The following is a 10,173-nucleotide window of genomic DNA, read 5'->3' as shown; positions in this document are numbered from 1 at the left end:
GGGGTGAAGTTAGTATCCGGCTCCATCGCCACTAAGAGGGCGGCCTCCATGGCGGGGTCTATCCTTCCGTCCTCGGATGGCACGATTTGCTCCGGATTGAAGGCCGGAGTAGTTGTAGATGCGATCTCCCGAACACTGTCCGGCGGTAGAGTTACGTCATGCTCGTCGTGATTGCACGGCGCACCTGGCATGGGCTCGAATCCGTCGAAGATCAAGTCTCCATGGATGTCGGCAGTGTAGTTTAAGTTTCCAAACCTGACCTGATGGCCAGGGGCGGAGCTCTCGATCTACTCCAGATGGCCAAGCGAATTGGCCCGCAGTGCGAAGCCGCCGAATATGAATATCCGTCCAAGGAGGAAAACCTCACCCTGGACCGCATCATTACCGATGGTCGAAGGGGCCATCGAGCATTACGGTGACGGCCCAGTGGAACTCTCAATGAAAGCACCAATGTCGGTGTCAAAACCGGCGGATCTCGGGTAGGGGGCCCCAAACTGTGCATCTAAGGCGGATGGTAATGATAACCCACGAGTGTAGGGGATCGCAACAGCTTTCGAGGGTAGAGTATTCAACCCAAATTTATTGATTCGACACAAGGGGAGCCAAAGAATATTCTCAAGTATTAGCAGCTGAGTTGTTAATTCAATCACACCTGGAAACTTAGTATCTGGAGCAAAGTGTTTAGTAGCAAAGTAATATGATAGTGGTGGTAGCGGCAACAAAAGTAAAGACAGCAAAAGTAATGTTTTTGGTATTTTGTAGTGATTGTAACAGTAGCAGTGGGAAAGTAAATAAACGTAAACCAGTATATGGAAAACTCGTAGGCACCAGATCAGTGATGGATAATTATGCCGGATGCGGTTCATCATGTAACAGTCATAACATAGGGTGACACAGAACTAGCTCCAATTCATCAATGTAATGTAGGCATGTATTCCGTATATAGTCATATGTGCTTATGGAAAAGAACTTGCATGACATCTTTTGTCCTACCCTCCCATGGCAGCGGGGTCCTATTGGAAACTAAGGGATATTAAGGCCCCTTTTAATAGAGAACCGGAACAAAGCATTAGTGTTGGGGAACGTAGTAATTTCAAAATTTTCCTACGCACACGCAAGATCATGGTGATGCATAGCAACGAGAGGGGAGAGTGTTGTCTACGTACCCTCGTAGAGCGAAAGCGGAAGCGTTAGCACAACGCGGTTGATGTAGTCGTACGTCTTCACAGCCCGACCGATCAAGCACCGAAGCTACGGCACCTCCGAGTTCTAGCACACGTTCAGCTCGATGACGATCCCCGGACTCCGATCCAGCAGAATGTCGAGGAAGAGTTCCATCAGCACGACGGCGTGATGACGATCTTGATGTTCCACCGTCGCAGGGCTTTGCCTAAGCACTGCTACAATATTATCGAGGATTATGGTGGAGGGGGGCACCGCACACGGCTAAGAGATCAATGATCAATTGTTGTGTCTATGGGGTGCCCCCCTGCCCCCGTATATAAAGGAGCAAGGGAGGGAGGCGGCCGGACTAGGAGGAGGGCGCGCCAAGGAGGGAGTCCTACTCCCACCGGGAGTAGGACTCCTCCTTCCCTTGTTGGAGTAGGAGAGAAGGAAAGAGGGGGAGAGGAACAAGGAAAAGTGGGCTGCACCCCTTGTCCAATTCGGACCAGACGGGGGCACGCACCTCCTTCCTTTTGGCCTCTCTCCTCTATTCCCGTATGGCCCAATAAGGCCCATATACTCCCCGGCGAATTCCCGTAACTCTCCGGTACTCCGAAAAATACCTGAATCACTCAGAACCTTTCCGATGTCCGAATATAGTCGTCCAATATATCGATCTTTACGTCTCGACCATTTCGAGACTCCACGTCATGTCCCCGATCTCATCCGGGACTCCGAACACCTTCGGTACATCAAAACTCATAAACTCATAATATAACTGCCATCGAAACCTTAAGCATGCGGACCTACGGGTTCGAGAACACTGTAGACAAGACCGAGACACGTCTCCGGTCAATAACCAATAGCGGAACCTGGATTCTCATATTGGCTCCCACATATTCTACGAAGATCTTTATCAGTCAGACCACATAACAACATACGTTGTTCCCTTTGTCATCGGTATGTTACTTGCCCGAGATTCGATCGTCGGTATCTCAATACCTAGTTCAATCTTATTACCGGCAAGTCTCTTTACTCTTTCCGTAATACATCATCCTGCAACTAACTCATTAGTTGCAATGCTTGCAAGGCTTAAGTCATGTGCATTACCGAGAGGGCCCAGAGATACCTCTCCGATAATCAGAGTGACAAATCCTAATCTAGAAATACGCCAACCCAACAAGTACCTTCGGAGACACCTGTAGAGCACCTTTATAATCACCCAGTTACGTTGTGACGTTTGGTAGCACACAAAGTGTTCCTCCGGTAAACGGGAGTTGCATAATCTCATAGTCATAGGAACATGTATAAGTCATGAAGAAAGCAATAGCAACAAACTAAACGATCAAGTGCTATGCTAACGGAATGGGTCAAGTCAATCACATCATTCTTCTAATGATGTGATCCCGTTAATAAAATGACAACTCATGTCTATGGTTAGGAAACATAACCATCTTTGATCAACGAGCTAGTCAAGTAGAGGCATACTAGTGACACTCTGTTTGTTTATGTATTCCACATGTATTATTTTCCGGTTAATACAATCTAGCATGAATAATAAACATTTATCATGATATACGAAAATAAATAATAACTTTATTATTGCCTCTAGGGCATATTTCCTTCAGTCTCCCACTTGCACTAGAGTCAATAATCTAGTTCACATCGCCATGTGATTTAGTACCAATAGTTCACATCACCATGTGATTAACACCCATAGTTCACATCGACATGTGACCAACACCCAAAGGGTTTACTAGAGTCAATAATCTAGTTCACATCGCTATGTGATTAACACCCAAAGAGTACTGAGGTGTGATCGTGTTTTGCTTGTGAGAGAAGTTTAGTCAACGGGTCTTCCATATTCAGATCCGTAAGTGTTTTTGCAAATTTCTATGTTAACAATGCTCTGCACAGAGCTACTCTAGCTAATTGCTCCCACTTTCAATATGTATCTAGATTGAGATATAGGGTCATCTGGATCAGTGTCAAAATTTGCATCGACGTAACCCTTTATGATGAACCTTTTGTCACTTCCATAATCGATAAACATATCCTTATTCCACTAAGGATAATTTTGACCAATGTCTAGTGATCTACTCCTAGATCACTATTGTACTCCCTTGCCAAAAACAGTGTAGCGTATACAATAGATCTGGTACACAACATGGCATATTTTATAGAACCTATGGCCAAGGCATAGGGAATGACTTTCATTCTCTTTCTATCTTCTGCCGTGGTCGGGCTTTGGGTCTTACTCAGTTTCACACCTTGTAACACAGGCAAGAACTCTTTCTTTGACTGTTCCATTTTGAACTACTTCAAAATCTTGTCAAGGTATCTACCCATTGAAAAACTTATCAAGCGTCTTGATCTATCTCTATATATAGATCTTGATGCTCAATATGTAAGGAGCTTCACCGAGGTCTTTCTTTGAAAAACTCCTTTCAAACACTCCTTTATGCTTTGCAGAATAATTCTACATTATCTCCGATCAACAATATGTCATTCACAGATACTTATCAGAAATGATGCAGTGCTCCCACTCACTTTCTTGTAAATACAGGCTTCACCGCAAGTCTGTATAAAACTATATGCTTTGATCAACTTATCAAAGCGTATATTCCAACTCCGAGATGCTTGCACCAGTCCATAGATGGATCGCTGGAGCTTGCATATTTTGTTAGCACCTTTAGGATTGACAAAACCTTCTGGTTGCATCATATACAACTCTTCTTTAATAAATCCATTAAGGAATGCAGTTTTGTTTATCCATTTGCTAGATTTCATAAAATGTGGCAATTGCTAACATGATTCAGACAGACTTAAGTATAGATACGAGTGAGAAATTCTCATCGTGGTCAACACCTTGAACTTGTCGAAAACCTTTTGCGACAATTCTAGCTTTGCAGACAGTAACACTACTATCAACGTATGTCTTCCTCTTGAAGATCCATTTAAGCTCAATGGCTCGCCGATCTTTAGGCAAGTCAATCAAAGTCCATACTTTGTTCTTATACATGGATCTCATCTCAGATTTCATGGCCTCAAGCCATTTCGTGGAATCTGGGCTCATCATTGCTTCCTCATAGTTCGTAGGCTCGTCATGGTCAAGTAACATGACCTCCAGAATAGGATTACCGTACCACTCTGGTGTGGATCTCACTCTGGTTTACCTATGAGGTTCGGCAGTAACTTGATCTGAAGTTACATGATCATCATCATTAGCTTCCTCACTAATTGGTGTAGTACTCACAGGAACAGATTTCTGTGATGAAATACTTTCCAATAAGGGAGAAGGTACAATTACCTTATCAAGTTCCACTTTCCTCCCACTCACTCCTTTCGAGAGAAACTCCTTCTCTAGAAAGGATCCATTCTCAGCAATGAATATCTTGCCTTCGGATCTGTGATAGAAGGTGTACCCAACATTTTCTTTTGGGTATCCTATGAAGATTTACTTCTCCAATTTTGGTTTCGAGCTTATCATGTTGAAACTTTTTCACATAAGCATCGCAGTCCCAAACTTTAAGAAACGAGAGCTTAGGTTTCTCGCCAAACCACAGTTGATACGGTGTCGTCTCAAACGGATTTAGATGGTGCCCTATTTAATGTGAATGTAGCTGTCTCTAATGCATAACCCCAAAACGATAGTGGTAATCGGAAAGAGACATCATAGATCACACCATATCTAATAAATCACGGTCACACCGTTTGGACACACCATTACGATGTGGTGTTCCAGGTGGCGTGAGTAGTGAAACTATTTCACATTGTTTTAACTGAAGGCCAAACTCGTAACTCAAATATTTTACTTCTGTGATCATATCATAGAAACTTTTATTTTTGTTACGATGAGTCTCCACTTCACTCTGAAATTCTTTGAACTTTTCAAATATTTCAGACTTGTGTTTCATCAAGTAGATACTCATATCTGCTCAAATCATCTGTGAAGATCAGAAAATAATGATACCTGCCACGAGCCTCAATATTCATCGGACCACATACATCAGTATGTATGATTTCCAACAAATCTGTTGCTCGCTCCATTGTTCCGGAGAACGGAGTCTTAGTCATCTTGCCCATGAGGCATGGTTCGCAAGCATCAACTGATTCATAATCAAGTGATTCCAAAAGCCCATCAGCATGGATTTTCTTCATGCGCTTTACACCAATATGACCTAAACGGCAGTGCCACAAATAAGTTGCACTATCATTATTAACTTTGCATCTTTTGTCTTCAATATTATGAAAATGTGTATCACCACGATCGAGATCCAACAAACCATTTTCATTGGGTATGTGACCATTGAAGGTTTTATTCATGTAAACAGAACAACAATTATTCTCTAGCTTACATCAATAACCGTATTGCAATAAACATGATCCAATCATATTCATGCTCAACGCAAACACTAAATAACATTTGTTTTAGGTTTAACACTAATCCAAAAAGTATAGGGAGTGTGCGATGATGATCATATCAATCTTGGAACCATTTCCAATACACATCGTCACTTCACCCTTAACTAGTCTCTGTTCATCGTTTTGAGTTACTATTCTTAGCAACTGAACCAGTATCAAATACCGAGGGGTTGCTATAAGCACTAATAAAGTACACATCAATAACATGTATATCAAATATAGCATTGTTCACTTTGCCATCCTTCTTATCCGCCAAATACTTGAGGCAGTTCCGCTTCCAGTGACCAGTCCCTTTGCAGTAGAAGCACTTAGTCTCAGGCTTAGGTCCAGACTTGGGCTTCTTCACTTGAGCAGCAACTTGCTTGCCGTTCTTCTTGAAGTTCCCTTTCTTCCCTTTGCCCTTTTTGAAACTAGTGGTCTTTGTCAACCATCAACACTTGATGCTTTTCTTGATTTCTACCTTCGTCGATTTCAGCATCACGAAGAGCTTGGGAATTACTTTTGTCATCCCTTGCATATTATAGTTCATCACTAAGTTCTAGTAACTCGGTGATAGTGACTAGAGAACTTTGTCAATTACTCTCTTATCTAGAAGATTAACTCCCACTTGATTCAAGCAATTGTAGTACTCATACAATTTGAGCACATGCTCACTAGCTGAGCTATTCTCCTCCATCTTGTGGGCAAAGTACTGTCAGAGGTCTCATACCTCTCGACACGGGCATGAGTATGAAATACCAATTTCAACTCTCGGAACATCTTATATGCTCCATGGCGTTCAAAACGTCTTTGAAGCCCCGATTCTACGCCGTTAAGCATGGTGCACTAAACTATCAAGCAGTCATCATATTGAGCTAGCCAAACGTTCATAACGTCTGCATCTGCTCCTGCCATAGGTCTGTCACCTAGTGGTGCATTAAGGACATAATTCTTCTGTGCAGCAATGAGGATAATCCTCAGATCATGGATCCAATCCGCATCATTGCTACTAACATCTTTCAACTTAGTTTTCTCTAGGAACATATAAAAAAACAGGGGAGCTAAACGCGAGCTATTGATCTACAACATAGATATGCTAATACTACCAGGACTAAGTTCATGATAAATTTAAGTTCAATTAATCATATTACTTAAGAACTCCCACTTAGAAAGACATCCCTCTAATCTTCTAAGTGATCACGTGATCCAAATCAACTAAACCATAACCGATCATCACGTGAAATGGAGTAGTTTTCAATGGTGAACATCATTATGTTGATCATATCTACTATATGATTCACGCTCGATCTTTCGGTCTCCAGTGTTCCGAGGCCATATCTACATATGATAGGCTCGTCAAGTTTAACCCGAGTATTTCTGCGTGTGCAAAACTGGCTTGCACCCGTTGTAGATGGACGTAGAGCTTATCACACCCGATCATCACGTGGTGTCTGGGCACGACGAACTTTAGCAATGGTGCATACTCCGGGAGAACACTTTTATCTTGAAATTTAGTGAGAGATCATCTTATAATGCTACCGCCATAACTAAGCAAAGTAAGATGTATAAAAGATAAACATCACATGCAATCAAAATATGTGACATGATATGGCCATCATCATCTTGTGCCTTTGATCTCCATCTCCAAAGCATCGTCATGACTTCCATCATCACCGGCACGACACCATGATCTCCATCATCTTGATCTATATCAATGTGTCGTCACATGGTTGTCTCGCCAACAATTGCTCTTGCAACTATTGCTATCGCATAGCGATAAAGTAAAGCAATTATTTGGCGCTTGCATCTTATGCAATAGAGAGATAACCATAAGGCTTTTGCCAGTTGCCGATAACTTCAACAAAACATGATCATCTCATAAAACAACTTATATCTCATCACGTCTTGACCATATCAGATCACAACATGCCCTGCAAAAACAAGTTAGACGTCCTCTACTTTGTTGTTGCAAGTTTTACGTGGCTGCTACGGGCTGAGCAAGAACCGTTCTTACCTATGCATCAAAACCACAATGATAGTTTGTCAAGTTGGTGTTGTTTTAACCTCCACAAGGACCGGGCGTAGCCACACTCAGTTCAACTAAAGTTGGAGAAACTGACACCCGCCAGCCACCTGTGTGCAAAGCACGTCGGTAGAACCAGTCTCGCGTAAGCGTACACGTAATGTCGGTCCGGGCCGCTTCATCCAACAATACCGCCGAACCAAAGTGTGACATGCTGGTAAGCAGTATGACTTATATCGCCCACAACTCACTTGTGTTCTACTCGTGCATATTACATCAACGCATAAAACCTGGCTCTGATACCACTGTTCGGGAACGTAGTAATTTCAAAATTTTCCTACGCACACGCAAGATCATGGTGATGCATAGAAACAAGAGGGGAGAGTGTTGTCTACGTACCCTCGTAGACCGAAAGCAGAAGCGTTAGCACAACGCAGTTGATGTAGTCGTACGTCTTCACGACCCGACCGATCAAGCACCGAAACTACGGCACCTCCGAGTTCTAGCACACGTTCAGCTTGATGACGATCCCCAGACTCTGATCCAACAGAATGTCGGGGAAGAGTTCCGTCAGCACGACGGCGTGGTGACGATCTTGATGTTCTCCCATCGCAGGGCTTCGCCTAAGCACCGCTACAATATTATCGAGGATTATGGTGGAGGGGGGCACCGCACACGGCTAAGAGATCAATGATCAATCATTGTGTCTATGGGGTGCCCCTGCCCCCGTATATAAAGGGGCAAGGGAGGGAGGCGGCCGGCCTAGGAGGAGGGCGCGCCAAGGGGGGAGTCCTACTCCCACCGGGAGTAGAACTCCTCCTTCCCTTGTTGGAGTAGGAGAGAAGGAAAGAGGGGTAGAGGAACAAGGAAAAGTGGGCTGCACCCCTTGTCCAATTCGGACCAGAGGGGGGCGCGCACCTCTTTCCTTTTGGCCTCTCTCCTCTATTTCCGTATGGCCCAATAAGGCCCATATACTCCCCGGCAAATTCCCGTAACTCTCCGGTACTCCGAAAAATACCCGAATCACTCGGAACCTTTCCGATGACCGAATATAGTCGTCCAATATATCGATCTTTACGTCTCGATCATTTCGAGACTCCTCGTCATGTCCCCGATCTCATCCAGGACTCCGAACTCCTTCGGTACATCAAAACTCATAAACTCATAATATAACTGTCAACGAAACCTTAAGCGTGCGGACCCTACGGGTTCGAGAACAATGTAGACATGACCGAGACATGTCTCCGGACAATAACCAATAGCGGAACCTGGATGCTCATATTGGCTCCAACATATTCTACAAAGATCTTTATCGGTCAGACCGCATAACAACATACGTTGTTCCCTTTGTCATCGGTATGTTACTTGCCCGAGATTCGATCGTCAGTATCTCAATACCTAGTTCAATCTCGTTACCGGCAAGTCTCTTTACTCGTTCCGTAATACACCATCCTGCAACTAACTCATTAGTTGCAATGCTTGCAAGGCTTAAGTGATGTGCATTACCGAGAGGGCCCAGAGATACCTCTCCGACAATCGGAGTGACAAATCCTAATCTCGAAATACGCCAACCCAACAAGTACCTTCGGAGACACCTGTAGAGCACCTTTATAATCACCCAGTTACGTTGTGACGTTTGGTAGCACACAAAGTGTTCCTCTGGTAAACGGGAGTTGCATAATCTCATAGTCATAGGAACATGTATAAGTCATGAAGAAAGCAATAGCAACAAACTAAACGATCAAGTGCTATGCTAACGGAATGGGTCAAGTCAATCACACCATTCTCCTAATGATGTGATCCCGTTAATCAAATGACAGCTCATGTCTATGGTTAGGAAACATAACCATCTTTTATCAACGAGCTAGTCAAGTAGAGGCATACTAGTGACACTCTATTTGTTTATGTATTCCACATGTATTATGTTTCCGGTTAATACAATTCTAGCATGAATAATAAACATTTATCATGATATAAGGAAATAAATAATAACTTTATTATTGCCTCTAGGGCATATTTCCTTCAATTAGCACATAGTGAATACATGAACTCCTCAAACTATGGTCATCACCGGGAGTGGTCCCGATTATTGTCACTTCGGGGTTGCCGGATCATAACACATAGTAGGTGACTATAGACTTGCAAGATAGGATCAAGAACTCACATATATTCTTGAAAACATAATAGGTTCAGATATGAAATCATGGCACTCGGGCCCTAGTGACAAGCATTAAGCATAGCAAAGTCATAGCAACATCAATCTCAGAATATAATGGATACTAGGGATCAAACCCTAACAAAACTAACTCGATTACATGATAAATCTCATCCTACCCATCACCATCCAGCAAGCCTATGATGCAATTACTCACGCACGACAGTGAGCATCATGAAATTGTGATGGAGGATGGTTGATGATGACGGCGGCGACGAATCCCCCTCTCCGGAGCCCTGAATGGACTCCAGATCAGCCCTCCCAAGAGGTTTTAGGGCTTGGCGGCGGCTCCGTATCGTAAAACGCGATGATTTCTTCTCTCTGATTTTTTCTCTCCGAAAGCAAATATATAGAGTTGGAGTTGGCG

Source organism: Triticum dicoccoides, chromosome 4A (assembly GCF_002162155.2).
Source record: "Triticum dicoccoides isolate Atlit2015 ecotype Zavitan chromosome 4A, WEW_v2.0, whole genome shotgun sequence".
Lineage (NCBI taxonomy): Eukaryota > Viridiplantae > Streptophyta > Magnoliopsida > Poales > Poaceae > Triticum > Triticum dicoccoides.
The sequence above is the reverse complement of the archived record's forward strand: the minus strand, read 5'-3'. Positions refer to the sequence as shown.